Here is an 8,506-nt window from a genome sequence, read left to right as displayed (position 1 = left end):
GAAGTACTTGAATAAAAAAGCAAGGATTTAGGATATTATAGAATCACAGAATAGTTTGGGTTGGAAGGGATCTTAAAGATGTTCTTGTTCCAACACCCTGCTGAGAGCAGGGGCACCTTCCATTGGAGCAGGTTGCTCAGAGCCCCATCCAGCCTGGCCTTGAACATTTCCAGGGATGGGGCACCCACAGCTTCTCTCAGCAACATGTTCTAATGCCTCACCTCCCTCAGAGTAAAGAATTTATTGCTAATATCTAATCTGAACCTACTCACTCTCTGTCTAAATCCGTTACCCCCTATATCCTCCTCACGAATATTTTCACAACTTGCCTCTTTGCCCCTGCCCTCTGTGGCATATCAAGCTTTCTGTTTTGCTCAGTTCCACTAAAGATCCAGTCTGAAGATTAGAAGTCTGACTGTATGCTAGAGGAATTGCATGGGTTGAGACCCAACTGAAGAGTATGGGTATGTGGGCTACGAAAATTTGCTCCTGGACATCTCAGAGATGGACAAAGGCACTGCAGTATCATCTCAAGGGGAGATGTGTTGCCACTGAAGAAGTTGACTGCAAAAGTTCAAAGTGCTTCCTCTGCCCTGCTCTGCAGCAGTGAGGCATTGCTGTCAGCCCAGGGGAGGCCCCTCACTGCTCTCATGGGCAGCTTTCTGCCCATCCCATGCAGCCCTTGCTCGCTCCACACAGAGGGAAAACCCACGTGCAGTTCTTGCCTTTCTGCCTCCCGTGTCCCTGTAAGTGTGTCTGCAGTGCCTCTCTGGGCTCAGGGAGGCGTCTGCCAGGGCACATGGCAGTGTCTCAGTTCTGAGGCCCTGGTATAGTCACAGTCCTTCTGGCCTGAATGCCAGTAGGGTGTCTTGTCTAATGCAGCTGAAATGCTGAGTGGCTGAGGAGCTCTTGTGTTCGTCTTTGCTCTCTGCTGCCCATTATGTTTGGCATCGTTTTTCGTTTTGTTGTTGAAGCTCAGTCTCATGAATGGCTCTAAAAGTAAGTGGCAGTAAAAACAATTGTTTTTTTAGTTCTTGAGGTAATCACATAAAAGAAAGGAGATGGCATTGGCTACAACTACTAAGTTTTTGACTTGAGAGTAAACAAACTGCCAATGATTGAGGAGGAAATGAGCTATGCCCATTTCAAACCTCATTCATTCCTTACCCCTTTCATCCTATTACCAGTGTCTTCTGCTGACAAAGAACCAGCTGGTCAAAGGCTTGGGGCTGCCATGTCTTCCCTTCTGGGGTGATGTATCCACATAGTTCTCACCCTGAACTGCTCTGGCAGAACTAGGACCAGGCTTATTCCTCATCCTCTCTTCTTACCCTATTGCTCCTAAAACGCTTTCAGGCCTTCATCAACCACTGTGAAGAAGGACACACACTCATGTTGTTCTGAGGTGAGAGATAAAAGGAAAGGAAGGAAAAAATCTTTCCAAGCTGTCTGTAGTTGGAGCTGACAGTGACAGCCAGTGACACAAAATAGAGAAGGTGTATTTTGGTCAGCTGAGCCATTTTTCTGTGAATCACCTTCCCTTTTTCATTCAATCCCATTCTGCTCCAAGAAGCCATCAACAAACTCAATAACTCAACAAAAACAAACCATATATCTGCTTGAGAACAGACCATTAAGTCTGTAGCATCCCACTTGTGAGCTGTATAGCTATGGATTGGTTCCATGTAGTTAGGGATCCTGCCAAAGGCTTTTCAGAAGTGACTAACGGTTCTGTGAGCATCAGTTTTTGGCACCTGAACACCCACCTCCTCAAAGTCTCATCCATTATACATGCTGCTACAGAGCAGGCAGCCTAGTCCTGCCTCATCAGGGCACCACTCTGGTTTCCAGGGGGAACAGATTAAGCCCTTATGCTTCTTTCTCCCTCCTCGTGTTTACTGAGACTGTGCCACAAATATTGTCACCCTAATGTGGAAATCCCTAGAATTTGTCTGGGTATCTCCATAGTCTGTATGACAAATTAAGTGTTAGGATTGTCTAAAATTAAAACTGACTTTCTGTGTGATTTTTTTTTTTTCAGAACTGGCAGGATTTTATCTTGATGACATTTGCTTTAAGAAGTATCCCCTCAACTGAGTCATTTGATATACATTTCCCTGCATTTTTTGCATAGATCTAGCCATTAGGAATAAAGCAGAGTGGGTTGGAGTAAACCAAAACAATCTTCCTTGCTCGTCCCTCTCACCAGCAAGCCGATGTTGTTTTGTACAGCCCTTTTTCTAAATACCAGCTCTGCTGGAACAGTTGGGAAGTCCACCACTGTGTTCAGCAGAGCCAGGAACTTCCCTCAGGATCTCTGAACCCAATCCTGCAGATGCAGAATTTCTGCTGTGGCAGAAAGAAGACAAGTCTGACCCAGCTGGGCTGCTCTGGGTGCTGCTGCTGGGGACAGAGCCTGTGGGTGTGCCAGAGGCCCTGTTACTGGGGCTGCCATCCATATGGACACCAAACACCACTGCTTCTGTGACCTACAAGCCCCAGCTCTCACATCCCTCTGCCTGGCTTACAGACACATCTTCCATCCTAGATTTTCCATGGTAGGAGTGAACTTGTGCTGCATCATTCTTGCCTGGTCAGGTGTAGTGCAGTTTTACTCATACTGGCAGGATGCTCTGAACCCTCTCTGCCCGATGTGAAACCCTGGAGCCTGGAAGTCCAGGTCCATTTTGCAGCAAAGTGAGTCTTGTGCTGCAAGAAGGTTGTTACATTAGTAAAAGATCATCAGATATCTCAGAATGGACCTCTCGAGTTAGATCTCTTACATAAATATAATGAGGAATGGTTGGTGGTTTTACAAAGCCAGCTGATAATTATCAGTTGAGCTTGACATTTCTGCTAATGGATTAATACAATTTATTGTACTGTAGAGAGGACCTTCTATGTAGAGAAGCCAATTTCACTTTCAGTTCTGTCTGAAAGATAATACCCAGCATTATTTCTAGAGACATCTTAATTTAAAGTCACAGATAATTTCAAATGCAATTCAGATTCTTGCAAATCTTTGCTCTTCTGCCTAGTCAAAATATAGTTATTTACTAAACTCCACAATTAAGGTGAAAGCATTTATTCCTCTCTGCAAAAGACTCACTGCCCTTTAGAGAGATAAGATTTGAGTTTTATCATTAATTTCTCTTGTAAACTTCCTCCAATGAAATACATTTCATAACCACACACATTGCACTTTTTTTTCCTAGCTACATATATATTTTGCATGCTCTGGTCTGCAGTTCATATCTGGTCTCTCATCTTCCTTATGTAATAGTTTGCTGATAGCTTAATTCTGAACCTCCCTTCAGTATATGAGGAAGAGAAGAAAACTCTTCTGAAAGTTTCAAGTGTTGTCATAGAATGAATTTTTTTTTTGTGACTGTTAGTGATATTTAGAAAGACCCCAAGCCTGATGGCTGCAAGGGAATTTTACAGTTCAGCTTAAACAAATTAAATGTTTCAGAGGGAAGAAAGTTTTGACTGGAAGTGGATAAAAACCTGTTAGATAATTATAGACAAAATAGCTGTCCTCTGCTCTTATTAAACTGCTATCTACTTATGCCAAGTGATGAATTGCCCTTGCTTGAATCCCAAGGCTATTGAAAAGCAAAGCCCAAGGAGTCTCAGCAAAGCATTAAGTATATGGCTATTCTTAAAATAATTGAAATTAAAGCACTAATGTTTTTAAAACCTCCATTAACCTTTGATACTGTAAGGTATCTTTACTAGACTGTTCACACCAGGTGCATTTTTCTCTCTGTGAGCAGTTATTTTTGCATAAGTTTTCATTGCTGTCATGTTCAGATGCTGTGGCTGACTTTTTAAAATACAATTATTTCCTTGAAATTCCTGCTGGCTCACACTCCACAAGCTTTGTTGCACGAGTTTGTGTGTAAGGACAAATCTGATTTACGATACTTTAATGCAAAATAAGCCGTCCTTTGCTGTTCACGTACTGGGTTTTATGGCCAGACTATGTCTACTAAACAGGCAGATTTACTTGACATTTCATGAAATACGGCAACTGGGCAGAAAATGACGTCTTTGAGTCTACACGAAAAAAACACCACTTTCTTTTTCTCTTGGAACTCCTGCAAAGCACAAATGTGAATGAAACCTCTTGCCTGTTTGTGTGTGAAAACACATCTTTTTCTGATAAGTCCTGGCTCCTTCTGCTCACCCTGCAAAGTTCTGTGATGAAACAGCACTGCTCTGAATGTGAGGCACATGATACAGGTGCACAATGTTGGCAGAAGAATTGAATTAAAAAAAAAAAAATGTTCATATAATTCAAATTAATGCTTTCATCCAGATGTGGCTGGTTGGTCAAACGTCCACACAGTTTGTCCTAGAGAATATCTTTTTTGAGAGACTTATGAAGAGCTATCCTGAGCATCTAGCTTCCAGGACTGTAGTTTCACATTTTGAGGGTGACAGATTATAAGGGACTCAGATGTGAAGCCAAATTTTTTTTTTCTCAGTAAAGAGGATTAACTAGAGGAATCAATGAATGAAAGGAATGATGGATTTGCCATCCCTTGATATCTTCATAGCCAGTCTGAGTGCCTCTCTGAATGCTAATCAGAGATGGGTTGCTTGGATCTGTGGAGGGATAACTGGGTGACCGTGGCTCTGTCTCTCAATGGGCTGAGCAGAGCTGCCCCAAATGCCTCTTTTAGACTTGAGCTCCAGGAGCTAAGGACAACGCTCCCTATTTCACCTTTTCAGGAGTGTCACTTTGCTGCCACCGAAGTCTCTGGGTACCCAGCTGTTGGGGGCAGCCCTGGAGGCTCCTGGGGCAGGAAGAGAGATGAGTCAAAGGACATTGTGCAGATGTGACTGAGCTGCTTCTGTCCTGCACAGATGTGTTGGCTCTCCCTGTATAAGAAGCTGTGTCACCTTATCTTCATTACCCTTCCAGCTGCCTCCACTTCATGCTGTCCCTATCAGTGCCTTTTGTCTTAGTGTTTTCAGTTCTCTCCTTTATCATCCCATTCTCCCATCTGATACACCTTTCCCTTCCTGCACCTACCACACTCCACACATGTGACTCACCCCTTTCACTCTGCTGTTTCTGTCTGGACTATCTGGACTGTAGATTCCCTGGGGTCCTGGTATTTCGAGGGTATTAAGGAGGGTTGGCTTTTAGGTTAGTGACATAGGGATACAGAATATATACATTATCTGATCTGTTCGCTCCAGTGTGGAGCATGTGGGGTAAGTGCTTGAAGTAGAGGTAAGTAGATCTCATTTATCTGTATTAATATTTGGTTATCTGCTCATTAATCCTTGATGCCATAGGTCCTGCTGCAGAAAGTGTGATTAATATAACAACAACAATAATTTGCAAAGGTTTTTATTTTAGGGGGAAAAAGCAGTGAGAATCTAAAACTGATAGAAGTTATTGTTCAGATAATAGGCTGAAAGTTACACTGAAATTAAAGATGTAATGAAATTTTTTTAACCCTGTACTGCTTTGTCTTTGCTTTTTCTGAGGTCACAGTTTACACCTGAAGCCACCAACACGAGATGACTGTTTCCTCATTGCCGTACACTGTCTATTTATCTAGAAATGAGGAAGGGAACAGTTTTCAATATGATGCTGCATCCTGCAAAATTTCCTTGCTGGTGCAAACGGAGAGACCAAGTAGTATAGCATTACAAGCTGGGGTCCAGGGCTCCTTTTGTTGTTGCAACCTGATCATGATTTCTGAATCCATCAAGCAGAGAAAGAAAAACAGCATCACTGGAGCTCCATGATCTGGTCTCACCCCTGCCAGCCCTGGGAATGAGGGATCCTGAAATGCTTTCTGAATCACAGTGGTGTTTTCCTACTGCCAACTTCAGCAAGAGAAGCAGCATGGGTCACTCTGGTGTGCAGGGCTTCTGAGGATGTGTGTGAACCCTTGCTGAAAGATGAGGGAGAAAATCAGACGTGCCAGCAACAGTGGCTACATTTCCTTTTCCTGCTAATGCCCCCAAACAGCAGCAGTATTTAAATGTTAGCTGCTCCATCAGGGTTTTTTCCCAACCTCAATGTTTTTCAAGCTGCAGATCAGAGCCAAAAGATTTCTATTGTTTCTGAGCTGCTTCTGAACTATTATCTAAAGCAAGTAGTGCATGTGCCTCTGCTGCTTTGGCCTCTTCATATTCCACCTGTCCCCCTTTCCCCCCATCCCCTTGGGTTCCTGGTTGTACACCTGTGTGTTATCTCTCACTGAGGGGAACAAGGGACTTGCTTTAGTCAGTTTGGGATAAAAATTGACTTTGGACTCATGATTGGCACTGTGGTGATCATGTTTGCAGATCAATTTTTCCCTTCCAGGAAATAAACACTGTAGAAAAGATGTGTGTTATTTTTTTAGAATTTCAAAGTGTTGATTAGAGAGTGAAAGAAAAGGGATTAGGAAAAAAAAAAGAAAATTACTGCCCTCGCAATATATATATATTTTCTCTTGTAATGTTTGCACCGTGCTTTGGAAGCTGGGAGATTAATTTCCTTTTTCTAATGCTGTTTGTCTTTTTTCCTGTGTTTCAATGGCACAGGTGCCAGAGTAGCCCTGGCTTCCTTAATATTCACTTTACATGCAATATCCTTGATAATATAAGCAATGATATGTGCAGCTCTGGAATATTCTCTAACTGGCAGGTAGGAGATTGTGTGTCTTTGGGAGAATGAAACTGCTGCTTTCTTTTTTTATTTGTGTTTTTCTGTTTTTTAAAAATTATTTATGTATTTAAAAATTTTAAAGCTCTTCTCTCCATGTAGTGTTAAATATATTTAATTCTTTAAATGGCAAAAATTTAAGAGAGGATTTGGTTCAGATCCCCAGCCAAATGCAGTTCTGACTCTGCAGTTGTTTAAACATGTGTGGGTACAGTGATATTAACAAACACTGTGAAGTTAGTGAAACTTTCTGTGCATAGACAGTTGTAAATTGGTTTAGATTCTCAGAAGATTTTTGATGCATCCTATTTTTAAGCTTAAATAAAATCAGGGTATATAAACTATACAGGAAAGAGGGAACACACCAGCTAACTATAACTAGCTGTATTCAGACAGAAATTCATTTCTCTGGCATCTCTCTATAATCATTGGGGATAGAAATACTATTCAAGAGATGTTTCAAAGCTAATTTAGGCACTTTGGTGGATGCATTTGCTAATTCAGGTGCAAAACCAACAACAACAAAAAGGCGGTATGAATAGCCCTCCCTCTTTAAACTCATGGATGCAAGTCAATCAGAAGAAGGTTTTTGCCAAGTAAATTAATGACTGGAGTGCTAAAAACACCGGTGGCTCCAACAAGGACCTCCCAGCCCCCTGCATGACAATTAACCTCTCTATTTCCATCCTGGGCTTTGCAGGGCTTCCATGAGCTGTGCTCAGTAATACTGGAATGGCACCCTCAGAGGCTGTGAGGGAAGGGGGGAGAGAATAAATGGTCCCCAGGATGGGAGGTGAGGAGCACCCTCGGGAAGTGCAGGGCAGGAGGAGAGGTGTGCATGAGCTCAGCTGGTGCTTGCCTCCCTGTGAACAAAAGGAGAACCCTGGCTCCGTGCTATCTGTGGGTGTCCTGTGCAAAGTTTTTCTCTAAAAAGACCAGGAAAATGCAGCCTGAGCACACCAATTTGCCCCAAACCCCACTCGTGTGTCCCTGCTCCTCTCCAGACAAAATCCGCCTGCGAGCCCCTGCCCTACTCCAGACAAATCCTTCCTTTGGGTGCCTGTCCCACTCCCAGCAAACCCCACACATGTGTTGTGTCCCTGCCCCACTCCAGACAAACCCCATCCGTGTGTCCCTGCCCTATTCCAGACAAATCCCACCCGTGTGTCCCTGCCCTATTCCATTGCTGTATCCCGGGGGAGCCCTTTAGCACACGGAATGCCAGAAGTGCCAAGCAAAGAGATAACTTTGCTCTACAACTGCATCTCTCATCCAGACAGGGACAACTCTTAATGAGTTTGGTGTCTCTGATACAGCCTCTAGCATGAATTTTTTCGTAGCAGAAAAATATGGTGGTGCTGTCAAGCTGCCACAGCAATGGCACTGGGGACCAAAACATGCCGGATAAGGGGCATGATGAAATTTATTTCTTAGTGCTGCAGACATGCAAATTAAGTCTTTTACTCTTGGAAGTCCCCTGAGCAGAACAGGCAGGACTCTGTGACCAGCAGTGATCCTTGCTGCAGAGCAGAAGGTGAGTTGTTTTTTTTTTTTCTGTTTTCAGCCTCCCAAACTTTCATTTTTGTCAGCTGACTGTGGAAGGTGTTGGTTGTCTCTGAAGCAGCATGGGCAGGCTCATGCTGCAAGACTTTCTCCTATGAAAGGATGAGTGGGAGGACTGGCACAGAGTTGAGCTTGATTAGTATTGAGCGTAAGCTTTTCCTTGACAAGTTTTTGGCACATTTCTGATTACTTACCTCTCCTCTGTGCCAAGTCCTTGCAAGACATGTACTGAGTGTCCAGTGCCAAACAATCTTTTTAAATATTAAT

The sequence above is a fragment of the Sylvia atricapilla genome, chromosome 2, assembly GCF_009819655.1.
Source record: "Sylvia atricapilla isolate bSylAtr1 chromosome 2, bSylAtr1.pri, whole genome shotgun sequence".
NCBI lineage: Eukaryota > Metazoa > Chordata > Aves > Passeriformes > Sylviidae > Sylvia > Sylvia atricapilla.
Note: the sequence above shows the minus strand (reverse complement) of the source record.